Source organism: Loxodonta africana, chromosome 7, assembly GCF_030014295.1.
Source record: "Loxodonta africana isolate mLoxAfr1 chromosome 7, mLoxAfr1.hap2, whole genome shotgun sequence".
Classification (NCBI taxonomy): domain Eukaryota; kingdom Metazoa; phylum Chordata; class Mammalia; order Proboscidea; family Elephantidae; genus Loxodonta; species Loxodonta africana.
The window spans coordinates 120,273,136-120,290,485 of NC_087348.1; positions in this window are offsets into that span (position 1 = coordinate 120,273,136).

Here is a 17,350-nt window from a genome sequence, read left to right on the forward strand (position 1 = left end):
CTTAACAGAATCCAAAACATCAAAATACCACAAAGCATCTTCTCTGACCATAAACCATAAAACTAGAAGTCAATAACAGAAAAATAAAGGAAAAGAAATCAAACACATGGAAACTGAACAACATTTTGCTCAAAAACAATTGGATTATAGAACAAATTAAGGACAGAATAAAGAAATTCATAGAATCCAATGAGAATGAAAACACTTCCTACCAGAACTTTTGGGACACAGCGAAAGCAGTGCTCAGAGGTGAATTTATATCAATAAATGCACATATACAAAAAGAAGAAATGGCCAAAATCAAAGAATTATTCCTACAACTTGAAAAATACAGAGCAACAAAAGAAACCTTCAGGCACCAGAAGAAAGCAAATAATAAAAATTAGAGCAGAATTAAATGAAATAGAGAACAGAAAAACAATTGAAAGAGTTAACAAGACCAAAAGCTGGTTCTTTGAAAAGACTAACAAAATCAATAAACCTCTGGCCAGATTGTCAAAAGAAAAACAGGAGATGAGGCAAATAACCCAATTAGGAAATGAGATTCAGTTTAATTTTTAAACTGAAATTAAAAGAATCATAATGGAGTACTATGAAAAGTTGTACTTTAACAAATTTGAAAACCTAGAGGAAATGGACAAATTTCTAGAAACACACTACTTACCCAAACTGACACAAATAGAGGCAGAACAACTAAATAAACCCATAACAAAAGAAGAGATTAAAAAAGTAATTAAAAAACTCCCAACAAAGAAAAGCCCTGTCCCTGATGGCTTCACAGAATTCTACCAAACTTTCAGAGAAGAGTTAACACCACTACTACTAAAGGTATTTCAGAACATAGAAAAGGATGGAATACTCCTAAACTCATTTTATGAAGCCAGCATAACCCTGATACCAAAACCAGGAAAGGCTCCACACACACACACACACAGACACACACACACAGACACACACACACAGACACATACACACACACACAAATTATGGACCAATATCCCTCATGACCTAAGATGCAAAAATCTTCAACAAAATTCTAGCCAATAGAATTCAACAACATCAAAAAAAAAAAAAAAAAAAAATTCACCATGACCAAGTAGGATTCATACCAGGTATGCAGGGATGGTTCAACATTAGAAAAACAATCATTGTAATCCATCACATAAATAAAACAAAGGTCAAGAACCACATGATCTTATCAATTGATGCAGAAAAGGCATTTCACGAAGTCCAACACACACTGATGATAAAAACTCCCAGCAAAAGAGGAATGGAAGGAAAATTTCTGAACATTATAAAGGGCATTTATACAAAGCCAACAGCCAACATCGTCCTAAATGGAGACAGCCTGAAAGCATTCCCCTTGAGAACAGGAACCAGACAAGGATGCCTTTTATCATCAGTCTTATTCAACATTGTGCTGGAGGTCCTAGCCTGAGCTATTGGGCTAGATAAGGAAATAAAGGGCATCCACATTGGCAAAGAAGAAGTAAAAGTATCTCTGTTTGCAGATGACATGCTCTCATACACAGAAAAACCTAAAGAATCCTCAAGAAAACTACTGAAACTAATAGAAGACTTTAGCAGAGTATCAGAATACAAGATAAACATATATAAATCAATTGGATTCCTCTATATCAACAAAGAGAATGTTCAAGAGGAAGTCGCCAAATCGATACCATTTGCAATAGCTCCTAAGAAGATAAAATACTTAGGAATAAATCTAACTAGAGACATAAAGGACCTATACAAAGAAAACTATAAGACACTACTACAAGAAACCAAAAGAAATCTACGTAAGTGAAAAAACATACCTCTCTCATGGATAAAAAAAAAAAAATTTTTTTTCTCATGGATAGGAAGACCCAATATTGTAAAAATGTCTATTCTGCCCAAAGCAACCTATAGATACAATGCAATCCCAATCCAAATACCACTGACATTTTTTAATGAGATGGGGAAACAAATCACCAACTTCACATGGAAGGGAAAGAGGACCCAGATAAGCAAAGCATTACCAAAGAAGAAGAACAAAGTGAGAGGCCTCACACTACCTGATTTTAGAACATGTTATACTGCCACAGTAGTTGAAACCGTCTGGTGGTACTGGTACAACAACAGATGCATAGACTAAGGGAACAGAACTGAGAATCCAGACATAAATCCATCCACATAAGAGCACCTGATATTTGACAGGGCCCAAAGCCTGTTAAATGGGGAAAAGACAGTCTCTTTAACAAACAGTGCTGGCATAACTGGATATCCACTTGCAAAATAAATGAAACAAGACCCATACCTCACACCATGCGCAAAATCCAACTCAAAATGGACCAAAGACATAAATATAAAATCTAAAACGAGATAAAGATCACGGAAGAAAAAATAGGAACAATGCTAGGAGCCCTAATACATGGCATAAACACTCTAGAAAAGATTATTAGAAATGTACAAACACCAGAAGAGAAATTAGGTACTGGGAGCTCCTAAAAGTCAAACACCTATGCTCATCCAAAGATTTCACCAAAAGGGTAAAAAGATTACCTACAGACAGGGAAAAAGTTTTCAGCTATGACGTTTCCGATCAGCATCTGATCTCTAAAATCTACATGTTACTGCGAAAACTCAACAACAAAAAGACAACCCAATTAAAAAATGGGCAAAGAATAGGAACAGATACTTCACTGAAGAAGACATTCAGGTAGCTTACAAATACATGTGGGTAGACTTCTCTGAACGGGCCAAAGAAGTGAAGATATTTGTGCCTCATGTGAATGCTCACCAAAAGTGACCTTAGCAGAGGAGGTTTTTAGCAATCAAGTGGATAGGATGATGTGTCCTGTGAAAACCAATCATCCTCTTTCCCGGCATCATTGCTCAATGGGCTCGTGAAAAAAGTGGCCATGGTGGTAGGGATGGAGGTTAGGCGTGGACTTCCATTCACCAAGACTTACTTGGCTACAGCCACTGCTGAGTGCCCAATCTGCCAGCAGCAGAGGCCAGCACTCAGTCCTCCATATGGTACCATCCCGCGAGGTGATCAGCCGGCAGCCTGGTGGCAACTTGATGACATTGGGCCACTTTCATCATGGAAAGGGCAGCGTTTTGTTTTTCACTGGAATAGACACTTACTCTGGATATGGATTTTCTTTCCCTGCATGCATCGCTTCTGCCAAAACTACCATCTGTGGACTTACAGAATGCCTTATCTACCATTATGGTATCCCACACTGCATTGCCTTGGGTCAAGGGGCTCACTTCACAGCAAATGGAGTGCAGCTATGGGCCCATGCTCATGGAATTCACTGGACTTACCATGTTCTCCATCATCCTGAAGCAGTTGGCTTGATAGAACGATGGAATGGCCTCCTAAAGACACAATTACAGTGCCAGCTAGGCTGCAATACCTTGCAGGGTTGGGACAATGTTCTGCAAGAGGCTGTATATGCTCTAAACCAGTGTCCAATATATGGTGCTGTTTCTCCCATAACAAGGACTCATGGGTCCAGGAATCAAGGAGTAGAAATGGGGGTGGCACCTTTCACTATTACGCTTAGTGACCCACTCACAAGAGTTTTGCTTCCTGTCCCCACGACCGTATGCTCTGCAGGTCTAGAGGTCTAGTTCCAAAGGGAGGAATGCTTCCACCTGAAGACACATCACTGATTCCATTGAATTGAATGCTAAGAATGCCACCCGGTCACTTTAGGCTCCTTATCCCTCTGGATCAACAGGCAAAGAATAGAGTTACCATACTGGCTGGTGTGATTGATCTTGATTAGCAAGAGGAAATTGGATTGATATTACAAAATGGAGGTAAAGAAGAATACCTCTGAAACACAGGCGATCCCTTAGGGCATCAACAGGCAAAGAAGGGAGTTACCATACTGGCTGGTGTGATTGATCTTGATTCGAGGAAATTGGATTGATATTACATAATAGAGGTAAAGAATACTTCTAGAATGCAGGAGATCCCTTAGGGCATCTCTTAGTACTACCGTGCCCTGTGATTAAAGTCAATGGAAAACTACAGCAACCCAATTCCAACATGACTACTAATGGCCCAAACTCTTCAGGAATGAAGGTTTGAGTCACCCTACCAGGCAAAAAATCATGACCAGCTGAGGTGTTTGCTGAGGGCAAAGGGAATACGGAATGGGTGGTGGAAGATTGTGTTTCTAAATACCAGGTATGACCATGTCACCAGTTGCAGAAACGAGGACTGTAATTGTTATGAGTATTTCTGCTTTGTATGTGAGCATCAAATATTTTTGTTTTCTTCACTTATAAAATATAAGATTTAAACAGGGCTAGTGCATTTTGGGTTGTATGTGTGTTGGTTGTATCATGTTAGGCACAAATAAGACTTTATAATTATCTGTCATTGATTGAATTGTGTCCCCAAAAAATATCTGTCAACTTGGCTAGGTCAGTATTGTATGATTGTCTGCCATTTTGTCATCTGACATGATTTCCCTATGTGTTGTAAATCCTATCACTACAATGTTAATAAGATGGATTAGTGGCAGTTATATTGATGAGACCTACAAGATTAGATAGTGTCTTAAGCCAATCTCTCTTGAGATATAAAATAGAGGAGTGAGCATAGAGACAGGGAGACCTCATACCGCCAAGAAGGCAGCACCAGGAGCAGAGCGCATCCTTTGGACCTGAGGTTCCTGCCCAGAGAAAGCTCCTAGGCCAAGGGAAGATTGATGGCAAGGATCTTCCTCCAGGGCTGACAGGGAGAAGCAAGCCTTGTCCTGAAGCTGGCACCCTGAATTTGGAGTTCTAGCCTACTGGACTGTGAGAGAATAAATTTATGCTTGTTAGAGCCCTCCACTTGTGTATTTCTGTTATAGCAGCACTAGGTGACTAAGACATTGTCTTCATTTAATGATTATGTATGATTTAAGGAGATGTGTACAGGTGCCAAATTGACAAAGGGTAGACTGTGATGGTTAAGGCTGTGTGTCAATTTGGCTGGGCCATGATTCTCAGTGGTTTGGCAGTCGTGTGATGTGATCATTTCCATGTTGAGATTTGATATAATGTTATCACCCCGTGATGGGATCTGCTGTGAGTAGCCAGTCAGTTGAAAGGGAGTTTCCTTGGTTACGTGGCCTGCATTGAATATAAGTGGACGTTCTGGCAAGGCTCGTGGGCTTTTGCTTGCTCTGGAGCCTGCCGCTGGCTCCTGTTCACCTGACCTCCTGTTCTTGGAACTTGAGCTAGCAGCTTACCTTATGGCCTTGCCTGCTAATCTTGGGATTTTGTCAGTCTTCACAGCCTGTGAGCAACAGCCCTGCTCTCTGACCTGCATACCTTGGTTTTGCAAGCCCCTGCAGCTATGTGAATCAGAAGAAGCCTCCAACTCCACGGTATTTGGGATTTTCCAGTCTATACAACCATGAGAGCTGTTTCCTTGGTATAAATCTCTGTATATATTTATACGCTTTACTGGTTTTGCTTCTCTAGAGAGTACAGCCTAAGACACTGTACAAACATTAGTTATAACTATCACTATAAAGGAATACCATGCTAACCCCTAAAACTATCATGAGTAGAAATCGGTGTCAGAGAAATATAGTCAGAATTGTGCCATGTGGGGTCATTAGATAAATACAACTGTATTGATAACATAGCCTCAAATTATATTCCATATAGTCCATAAACAAAAATAAGGTGTCACTTCCTTCTTGGAGAGTACCCTGAATTTCTGTGCAATAACATACAAAGACTATACAAAAGGAGCTCTGCTGAACCACTTTATATGATAAAGCTTCCAAAACTGTATAAAAAAGCCATTATTGAGAAATACTGGCTACCACAGGATTATTCCTATTCCTTTAAACAATGTTATATAAACTTTGTTTCATCTTTGTTGTGAATGTTCAAAGAACACCGACTACTGGGATATTGCGTATATTTTGTTTCTTTTATCACAACAACATGACATGATGTCTACCCACCCCCTAAGTATTAAATTGGACTGTTACCTTAAAAGGCAAAAAAATAGCAACTGTATTTGTCCCTGTTGACACAGGAGATAAACAAACAGCTGTGGTTAGTGCGTGGGCATTAAGATGTTCAGAATGCAGATGGTGGTTTAGATATCTATCTCAAAATGAGATTCCCAAGATGAGAATCCATTTAGAAATGAACACAGTGTCCAGGTGGAGCAGAGACATCAAGGATAAATGAAACCTGGAAGACTGGCTCAATTCCTTTTATTAAAATACATAGTGATGTTAAATAACCTTCACCCTCTGACATGTGAGTTGGACAATTTTCTAACACATCAGACAATAAATAAGGCAAATCTGTTTTTAGTCTATGTGTTTTCCGCTTTATAAACTGGAAAAGGTACTGCAATTTTGCAGCAAGGTTCTGTGCGTGAAACACAAAAGGCTATATTGGTGCAATAACAAGAATGTCATACTTAATTTAGCTCAATGTAATAAACATTTGAGCACACACTGTGTGGCAGAGACTGGCCGAGAGAGTGGGCATACAAACTGATTAATACTCTGTTCACAAGGGGAACAATCAAATGTGGAAGCCCAATGTATAAAATGTACAAAAGAGAAATTTCTCAGGTTGACTACGTGGAGAGGGGATTTAAACCACATCCTTTGACTCTTGATCAAGTTCTCCTTCCACTGTACCACAGATTTAAGATTCCAAATGTCTCCCTTTATCTGTTCATTCCCTGTTGAGATCAGGTTTACAAATATTGTGTTTTAAGTACTTCCCATGAACCCCACATAAGACACAAAGCTAGCTCCAGAGAGAAAGCAAGTAACTCTGCCTGGGAATACTGGGAAGCTTTCTGAAGGGAGTAATAGGTGGGTTGTTGCTGTTGTTAGGTGCCACGGAGTTGCCTCCAACTCATAGTGACCCAATGTACAACAGAACGAAACACTGCCCAGCCCTGCACCATCCTCACAGTTGTTGTTATGTTTGAGCCCATTGTTGCAGTCACTTTGTCAATCCAGCTCATTGAGGGTCTGCCTCTTTTTTGCTGACCCTCCACTTTACCAAATATGATGTCCTTCTCCAGGAACTGATCCCTCCTGATAACATGTCCAAAGTATGTGAGATGTAGTCTCACCATCTTTGCTTCTAAGGAGCATTCTGTCTGGATTTCTTTCAAGACAGATTTGTTCATTCTTTTGGTAATCCATGGTATATTCAATATTCCTCACCAACACCATAATTCTATTCTTCTTCGGTCTTCCTTAATCATTGTCCAGTTTTCACATGCATATGAGGCGATTGAAAACACCATAGTTTGGGTCAGGCACGCTTTAGTCTTCAAGATGACATCTTTGCTTTTTAACACTTTAAAGAGGTCTTTTGCAGCAGATTTGCCCAATGCAATGCTTTGATTTCTTGGCTGCAGCTTCTGTGGGCGTTGACTCTAGATCCAAGTAAAACGAAATCCTTGACAACTTCAATCTTTTCTGTTTATCATGATGTTGCTTATTGGTCCAGTTGTGAGGATTTTTGTTTTCTTTTTGTTGAGGTGTAATCCACACTGAAGGCTGTAGTCTTTGATCTTCATCAGTAAGTGCTTCAAGTCCTCTTCACTTTCAGCAAGCAAGGTTGTGTCATCTGCATAATATAGGTTGTTAATGAGTCTTCCTCCAAACCTGACGCTCCATCATTCTTCATATAGTCCAGGTTAGAAGGTAGGTACCCAGAAAAAAAAAGGGTAGATAGGGTTTTGAAAAACTGATTTGGCCTTAGATGGTGATAGCATTCTAGGAAGAGTTTTCCAGAGGTTAACAGAAAAGAAAAGAAAAAAATCATGAGTGTGGAGTGCAGATCCATCTCCCTAGAGAGTAAAAGAAGTAATTCTGAAGGGTTTGAAATAAAAATCCCCTTTTCAGACTGTTTATTCTAAGTAGAGAAACAGTTAAAGCCATGAATTGATTATTACCCAAAACCAGTGAGGTATACAAGTTTCTGTGGCTTCTATGGTCAAGAGAATCTTGTTCTGATAATGAAGGGGCAGCAGCTATGAATGTATAATAAAAATCTAGATCTGTGCTTTGTCAGCCCTGCTGTGTTCCACCAAAGCCATCCTCTCAAAGAGTATTTGCGTAGAACTGCAATCACATTTGTGCATCGGAGATGGAATTGGATGGAACCCATATTGGGTCTCTAGCTCCTCACCCTAACCCTACACAATCCATCATCCTGGTTAATCCAGAGAGGGTCTTCCTTATTAGATTTTCAAAAATTCTACTTTCTCAACATATGCCAGAAAATCAGTCTCATTATCAAATGAAGCAAAATACTGTATTTCATGTTTTGTCCTGTTCTAAAAGGCAAAACTGAGCTTTTCTTCTCGCACCAGTGAAGCTACTGACAAAAAAAAAAATGGAAAGACAAAGCCAAGGCACTTGGGAGTTGGGGCCAGCAGACTCTCCAGGCTGTAGAATTTATCTTACACAATTGAAAGCTGAAGTTAGCCACAATTCCAGATTACCCATAATGTTTGGATATACTTTGGCTGAAGGTTCGAGTAAAGATTTTCAATCTTTCCATTCTATTTTTAGCTCTGATGATGCATCAACTAAAATGTAATCACAATGTGCTTTTCACATTATTTGAGAACTCTCTAAGCTTTAACCTCAACAAATAGATCTCTGGGAAATTAGGGAAAACACATACTTTTCAGCAGATTCTCTAGGAGACAAATTAGATTGATTTAGCATCATTAAATCAAATGACATGTAGAAGAACCTTGTAATTATTTTTTTTTTCACCTACAAATATGAATACAAGATAAATGTTCCTTTCTGTCACAGGAAGGAGCAAGCCAAGCTTTACTTCCATTCATTTGTTTCGAAAACATTTATTGAACAGGTATGATGTGCCAAGCACTGGATGGGTAGAGATAAGAGAAACAAGACAAGGTCTTTGTCCTTGGGATTGAAGAGATAGTCAGAAAAGCAAGCAAATATGTGCAATAAGGACAGAGTAGAACCGACCCATACGGTTTCCAAAGAGCACCTGGTGGATTCAAACTGCCAACCTTTTGGTTAGCAGCCATACCACCAGAGTTTTGACGTTATGAAAGAAATTAAGACAGCACACATTTGTAGTATAAAGTTGGCTATGGGTCTCAGAAAATGAGCCATAGATGCTTGCTAAGGAAAGAATAGATGCTTACAAGGTGAGGGGCAGGGTGTCAAGATTTGTAAGAAATTAGGGAAGGATATGCCAAAAAAAAAAAAAAAAATTTTTTTTTTTTTTTTTTATGCCAGGCAGAGGTCACAACAGGACCAAAGGCCAAGAAGCATGAAAGAGCCCAGTCCAGTGTTTCTTAAACTTGTGTAGTATTTTAGGCCTTGTATAAAAAAATAAATTTCTCATGTACTCCAGAATCTATTTAAATATTTTTTTTACTAGGTACATTTTTAAAACTAGGTATAAACACTAATGCTTGTAGCTATTATATAACAATAAAAACAAAAGAGACAGGCAAACGAATTATAAAGAAAACCACAAACCTACTATCATTCCAAACAACAATATTAATTTAACAGTATGAATGATTCTTTCTAATAAAACCATATTGTCTTGATTGCTATGAATCTTTTAGATTAAAATGCCTGTACCGCTTATTGCTTAATGAAGACTCAGTTCTTTCATCACCTTTTTTTTTTTTTTTTTTACTAGAACCATTGCCAGATCTGTATTCATATCATAAGCTGTAACATTGTGTGGTCCTCATTTGTAATGAATGTATCATTTAAAATATTAAGTCTACCTCTCTTCTTTATTCACTAGTTCATACAATGAGGTAATTACACGGTACTAAGGAGCTCTCTGGTTGTGCAGTGTTCAAGTGCTAGGCTGTCAACTGAAAGGTTGGTGGTCTGAACCCACCCAGTGGCTCTGAGGGAAAAAGGCCTGGAGATTTTCTCCTGTAAGATTACAGGCTACAAAACCCTATGGTGCAGTCCTACTCTGTCACAGGGGGTCACTATGAGTCAAAAATCTACTCAACGGCACCCAACAACAACAACTCAATTAGAAAGTAAGTTATGATGCAAGACCCTTTTTAGTATGTGGTCCACGAACCAACAACATTGACATCACTTGGGAGCTTGTTAGAAATACAGTCTTCGGCCACACATCCTTACTGAACCAGAGTCTGCCTTTTAACAAGATCCCCAGCTTATTAAAGTTTGGAAAGCATTAACTAAATAATTCAAAATATGCTTATATATATATATATTAAGATAATCATCAAAATTAACGTTGAATAGAAAACTCTTAGAGAGCTTTTAGATTCCTGATGATTCTTCTTACTAGCCCATTAAGGGAATTTAAACAGATTCAGCTTTACTAAAGCATAATTCCAGAGGCAAAAGATATGGGAACCAATAAAGTTGGAGAAATAGCAGATACTGGTTTGGCAAACTAAGGCGTTTGGGCTTTATCCGTTAATCAATGAGGAGCCACTGAAGGATTTTAAGACCTGGAGAGAATGATGAGATTTGCTGTTTCAGAAACATCGCTCTGGCTGCAAGCATGGATTAGAGAACGGCTGACTGGAGCCATGGAGACGAGCTAAGGGCTTATTTTAATAGCCCAGCCAATGAGGGCTGACCTAACACCAAAGCTGGGGCTGGAGAGGAGGGGGTAGATGCCAAAGATATCAAGGGGGTGACTTGGTGACTGATTAGATGTCAAGTTTCTTTCTTAGACAATTAGAGTAGGGAATGTAATTTGAAGAGCAGGTTTAGAAAAGGGTGAAGTATAGCAAAGTGTATGTGTCAGCTTGCGGTACCTTTGGGATATCAGTGTGTAGATGATACTAGAGCCTGGCTGGATATGTAGATTTGAGAGCATTAGGATAAAAGTAGAAATGGAAGCAACTGTAAGAAGAATTTCAGGAAATAATTTATGGAGAAAATGGGAAGTTTTAAATTATTGCCTTACCTCAGCATATAACCTACATGCCTCTCATGGACTCTTGGAGTTTATGAAATATCTAATTCAATTTCACCAAAAAGTTGGCAGTTTGAATCCACCAGGAGCTCCTCGGAAACCATATAGGGAGGTTTTACTCTGTCCTATAGGGCCGCTGTGACTCAGAATCAACTCCATGGCAAAAGATTTGGTTTTTTGGTTTTTGACCAAAACTATATGATGCTTCCCTTCCCGTATTGTCACAGCTAAAGGCACGGCCTCCTACACATTGCTAGAGAAATGGCTTACCTACTAATTTTTTTTTTCCCCATTTTTGAAGATGCCCGGAAATAGTTGAAAAGAGAACTGAGATCTTTTTCCTTAGCTGAGAAAAACAAAACAAAACAAAAATCTCTAACGTTAGGTAAGGCTTTTTCCTGCATTAGAAATGGCTCATTAGTAGCTGTTTTCTTTGCACACATGAATCCTTAGCCTCTTCTTACTGTCTGGCAGGGCAGAAAGAAACTATTAACAGGAACAAAATCTCACTAATATATCATTTGAATAGAGTATGGTTTTTAAGAATGGTGCAAAAATAGTTCTTCGCTTTTCCCATTGAGTCACCATTAGTCAGTCACAGGAGGAGCCCACCAGAGATGGAAGGATATCCTGGAAATTCCTAATGTCTGTTCTCCCTCCCCTTGTCAAACAAGCTCTTCTAGTATTTTTATCCTTGCCCCTTTCCCTTTACAATTGACATTTCCCCCACCCCCAGCATGAAGGGATAGTCAGATCATTCAGGTTCTAGCCATCCTTCAGCCTATAAGTGAAGAAGCTACAAGACAAGGTCCCATGCTGATATCAACCTTAAAACCAACACCAGGGTTCTCGCTTTCCTGTCTTACCAAAGTTTCCCTCCCAAGTGAAAGAACTGGGTAAGGAAAAGAAACCCATTCTGTCACCCATCTAAATTCCAGCCCCATCCTGTCAGTGCCTTCCTTTCCTCTGCTCTGGAACAAATGGAACCCAGCTGGACAGTGGGGCAGACGCCATCATTGTTGCTCAGGCGATTATAAATAGTCTACTTTCCCACATCTGGAGGGTACTTCCTTCTGTGTTTTAAGACAGCTTAGGACACCTTAAACCAAACCTTGGATCCCTATGATGAATCTGTTCATGATCCTGAATTCTTTTTCACCCTCAGTCCACTCCTCAAAGAGAAAATTGCCCTGTATTGGGCAAATTGGATCAGCCTTCTCAGTTCTACCTGTTACATTTCCCAGAATTCCACCTGACTCCCACAAACCCCAGACTCATCTAAATTGATTTCCTTGGATGACTGGGTTACCTCCCCAGAGTGGGCATTCACACTAAGCACATTCTCCTAAACTGACATCTCCCTACAGTTTTAAAAATAGGCATAATGTAGATATAATAAGAGGTAAGACTCAGATGAAGACTAGAAAAATGCCTCTGAGCTGTGATTGTAAGTCAGATGAATCTATATGACGTATCCACAATTAAATCCATATATATGGAGAAGGAGGTCCTGGGTAGCACAAATGGTTAAGAGCTCAATTACTAGCTGAAAGGATGGAGGCTCGAACCCACCCAGACGTGCCTCAGAAGAAAGGACTGGCTATCTGCTTCTGAAAGGGCACAGCCTTGAAAACCCTATGGATTGAAGTTCTACTTCACACACATGTGGTCACCATGAGTTGAAGTCAACTGGATAGCAACTAAAAACAAATGGAGAGAGTGAGTAGAAACAGATAAAACAAAGATGGCACAAATATTGACATTTGGTGAATCTAGGTGGAGAGCATATAGGTGTCCATTGTGCTATTTTTTTAAAAAAACTTCTCTGTATGTTTGAAAATTTCACAAAACAAAGCTGGAGGAAAAGCATGTTTGGAAGAGTTATACTTCATCGAATACTCATCTTTCACAAGTTTTACTACATGGTTAATGTTATTTTTTTCGACACCATAATGAACAAAGCCCTTCCTTTAACAGAGTTCAGAGGCCTTCACAAATCTTTGAAGCATTCTTGGAAAGATCACGGAAAAAAGGATTAGAAGGCTGAAATGTGCTGCATTATTAAATGCAATCGAGACTACCTTACTTATGTTACTTTTATTTGTATAGTAATCCCGTGCTGTTTCATAAAGAAACTGTAATAAACTGGCAACTGAAAAAAAAAAAAGAATTAATTAATAAATGTAAAAATAACTCTTCATTTTCCAATAATAACTTTTTCATTATATACGATTTTGTAAAATTTTCTAATTCTACTATCAAATAAAATTTACACTGACAATTTGTTTAATGTATATTTTAAAATGATTTTCAGCAGATTAATCATCAATTTTCACACACACACCCTCTCACAGTAGTTCTTATTTACCGAGATTCATTCAAATATACCACTTGTGGTTAAAGATGAAAAAAATCACCAAAAAAATTTTTGCTGATACCATATGTGTCCTCTCTTTTAGTGTGGTTGGGATCAGTTAGTTGTTTAATTTGGCAAAAAAAGTTTTAAATGTAGAATCATAAAAATAAGATACCTAAATATCATAAACCTTTTATTTTGAACTTAAAGCATGTATCGTATTTTTACGCAAGTAACACTTGTTATCTACATTTCTTTGCCAACCACACCCTCCCCCCACCTGATGTATTTTCATAAATGTGCTATGCTTTTTTTTTTTTTTTTTTACAGCAACACGTAAAAAAAGAAAAAAACGGCATAGCAGTGCTTACGAAAATATCTTGTGGGGAGAGGCCAGCTAGCAAGCAAACATAGAAGGCTTGTGTTATTTGTGTAAAAATACAGTAAGTGTACTTTCATTGGCCAATCTTTTGACATAGGACCATGATCTTTCCTTTTGTGAATACTCTGATTGGAGTTCTAGATTTTTCTTCTATAAAATACACCATGTTGTATGTACACTTTCAGTTTCTTCAAGTGATATTGTTGTTGTTGTTAGGTGCTGTCGAGTTGGTTCCGACTCATAGCGACCCTATGCACAACAGAGTGAAACACTGCCCGGTCCTGAACCATCCTTACAATCGTTGTTATGCTTGAGCTCATTGTTGCAGCCACTGTGTCAATCCACCTCGTTGAGGGTCTTCCTCTTTTCCGCGGACCCTGTACTCTGCCAAGCGTGATGTCCTTCTCCAGGGACTGATCTCTCCTGACAACAGGTCCAAAGTACTTAAAACACAGCTTCACCATCCTTGCTTCTAAGGAGCAAACTGGTCGTACTTCTTCTAAGACAGATTTGTTCGTTTTTTTGGCAGTCCGCGGTTTATTCAATATTCTTCGCCAACACCACAATTCAAAGGCGTCAGTTCTTCTTCGGTCTTCCTTATTCATTGTCCAGCTTTCACATGCATATGGTGTGATTGAAAAGACCATGGCTTGGGTCAGGCACACCTTAGTCTTCAAGGATATAAGACACTTCAAAGAAGAAATTTACAGACACTTACCTTAATTGTGGAGCAATCTGAGTTTCAAATCCTTCAAGTTTTATATACTGCTCCCTAATCTTTATATTTTAAATAATTTACTGGGGTGAAATTCACATGACATAAATTAACCATTTTAAAGTGAGCCATTAGTACAAGTGGTATTTAATACACTAACATACATTTAAGGGATAACATTGTGCATTTTGTTTTATTTCTCATGAAGGAAGTTGCCACTGTGACTACTGGTTACAGGTTCTCTTTCAGATTTGTTCTTTTTTTCCATTTGAAGTGCTCAAGCCACAGAGACTGTTGGCCTGTTCTTTTTCAATTATCCTTATCACAGTCATTAGTGTGCTTCACTCTGATTGAGTTATGACTTCTCTTCACAGAGTGTGGAGTCATTAATTTGCTTTAGCTCCTGAGGCTGTTTCTGAGCTTGTTATTGTCCTCATCACGTTTTTCAGTGCCTTCTCATAGCCTGTTACAGTGTGCTGGATGGCAGCGTTTTAGCGCAGACATATTCACTGCCTGGAGCGCAGACAATGAGATCCATGCTCCCCTTTATGCTTATCGGAGCTCAAGGAACTTGTAGAGACCACCATGCCAAATGAGAGAAACTTTCCTCTGTTTCCCTACAAATCTGCTCAGGCACCTCTACCACAGAAGCCAAGAAGCAATTTTTAGAAGATGACAAGGCACTTGTGCTTTCCAGACAAACTTTATTAGGTACCTTCTGTGAGCCGATACTCTACTATGTAGAAGGGACACAGAGACCAACAAGATACGGTCTAAAAACTCTGTCTAAAAGGAAAGGATGAAGAGTACTGACATGTCACAGGGTTGGCAACCAGTGTCACAAAACAATATGTGTATTGTTTAATGAGAAACTAATCTGCTCTGTAAATCTCCTTCTAAAGCACAATAAAAAAATAAATAAATAAACGAAATGGTGAAATGTGGGAAAAGAGCTACATAAAAATGTTATTATAAAATTGTATGATAAGTATCCTAAGAGAGGTATTTATTGGTGTGGCTGTGTGTTAAAATGACAGCTCTATCATTTGCTGTTTATTCTGGGGCAAAGTTATCTGTCTTTTGTTTGTTTTGCAACTCAGTGTCCTCATCCTTCTTATAAAATGTCGAACATCCAGACTTAAAGTGAGGATTGGTGAGCCTAGTGGGATCAAGAACAATGTAATTTGCTCAGTAAGTGCTTGCTTTCTTCTGGGGGCGGGGGGCAAGTGGTTGCTATGGAATCCAGTGGAAGCCATGCCCATAAGGATTTCAGTGAGAGGTAAGGAAGATATAGTGAGCCCCTTGGTGGTGCAGACCGCTTGGCTGCTAACTAAAAGGTTGGAGGTTGAAGTCCACCCAGAGATGCCTCGAAAGAAAGGCCTGGTGATCTGCTTCTGAAAAATCAGCCATTAAAAACCATACGGAGCACAGTTCAACTCTGACACACATGAGGTCGCCATGAATTCTGATTGACTCCACAGCGACTGGTTAAGGGAGATACAACACTTCCTCCTAAACACAGCTGCTAGTCTCTGAGTCCACATGACCAGAGCATCGAAAACATTCTACCCACGATGGATTCTCACTATTAGTGTAAAGGAGATTCCGCATCCTGATTTTGAGTTGCAGAGGCACAGAGATGTCTCAGCTACAGAGCTAACAGTGGCCTAAGTGAAATAATGAATGTAAACGATTTAGGACAGAGTCTGGCACGCTGTGAGCACTTAATAGATGATGGCGATTATCATTATCATCCCTAATTTTATAGTTAGCGAAGCTGCAAAGGCTGAGAGGTAAATTAGCCTAAATCACACAGTTAATGAGTGGCCTTTGTGAGACCGCTTGATTAATGTCTCTAATATAACCCATTAGACTGAAATTTTAATTATGGCAGGAGCAGGGTGAGTTTGTACACACGTTTGTATTCCCAGCGTCTTCAGCAGCACAGTCGAATAATATATAACAAATATACATTCAATGCTTTTTTCTTTTTAGTATGAACTTTTTAGATAAGTAGACCTGGGTTGAAATCCTGACTCCAGTGCCCTCTAACTGTGTACACTTAGGCAAGTTAACCACTTTGAGGCTTAATGTCCCCACCTGTTAAAAATGGAACTAACAATACTTAATACCTATTTAACAGGGCTGTGGTGAAGCTTAAATGTGGTAACATATGTAAGAACTTTTAGTATCGTGCCCAGCACATGGAGGTGTTCATTACTTTTTAGTCTCTTTTTCTTTTGCTCTCTCCTTTCTGGTTTTCTGAGTTAGCAAACATCGTGATGTGCCACAAGGGGGCAATACCAAATGGAAATCAAAATCCATGCCTAAAATAATAAAGACTTTCTTAAATTTAATCTACAAACTTCTCTCTCCCTTAAATGTTAGTGCTCATTTTTAAATTTTGTTCCTCTTTTCACTTTTCTACCTGCTCATCATCTTTTAATTCTTTTTCCTCCTCCTCTCATAAATGTAGTTGTACATATAGAGGTTTTCATGTGTAGATTTCTGCTCTTTCATCTTGTTCTTCAAAAATCTGTCACCATAAATCTTAGCATTGAAAGGCATTTTAGGTGTTGTATTGTCACAAAGAACAAATTTCCACCCTATGAAGTTATTCCTATTCCCATAGGTTCTTGCTTCCTAGACTGGCTCCTTCCATGGACTCTCTATTAAACTAAATCCTACACTCTTGAGCTGCATTTTTCTCCCTCAGATCAAAAGAAAAACCAAACCCGTTGTCGTCCAGTCGACCCCAACTCATAGCGATGCTACAGGACAGAGTAGAGCTGCCCTATGGGTTTCCAAGGAGCACCTGGTGGATTAGAACTGCTGACCCTTTGGTTAGCAGCCACAGCTTTTAACCACTACACCACCAGGGTTTACTCTTAATCATACTAATTCTACCTCAGACTTGGAGTGCCTGGCT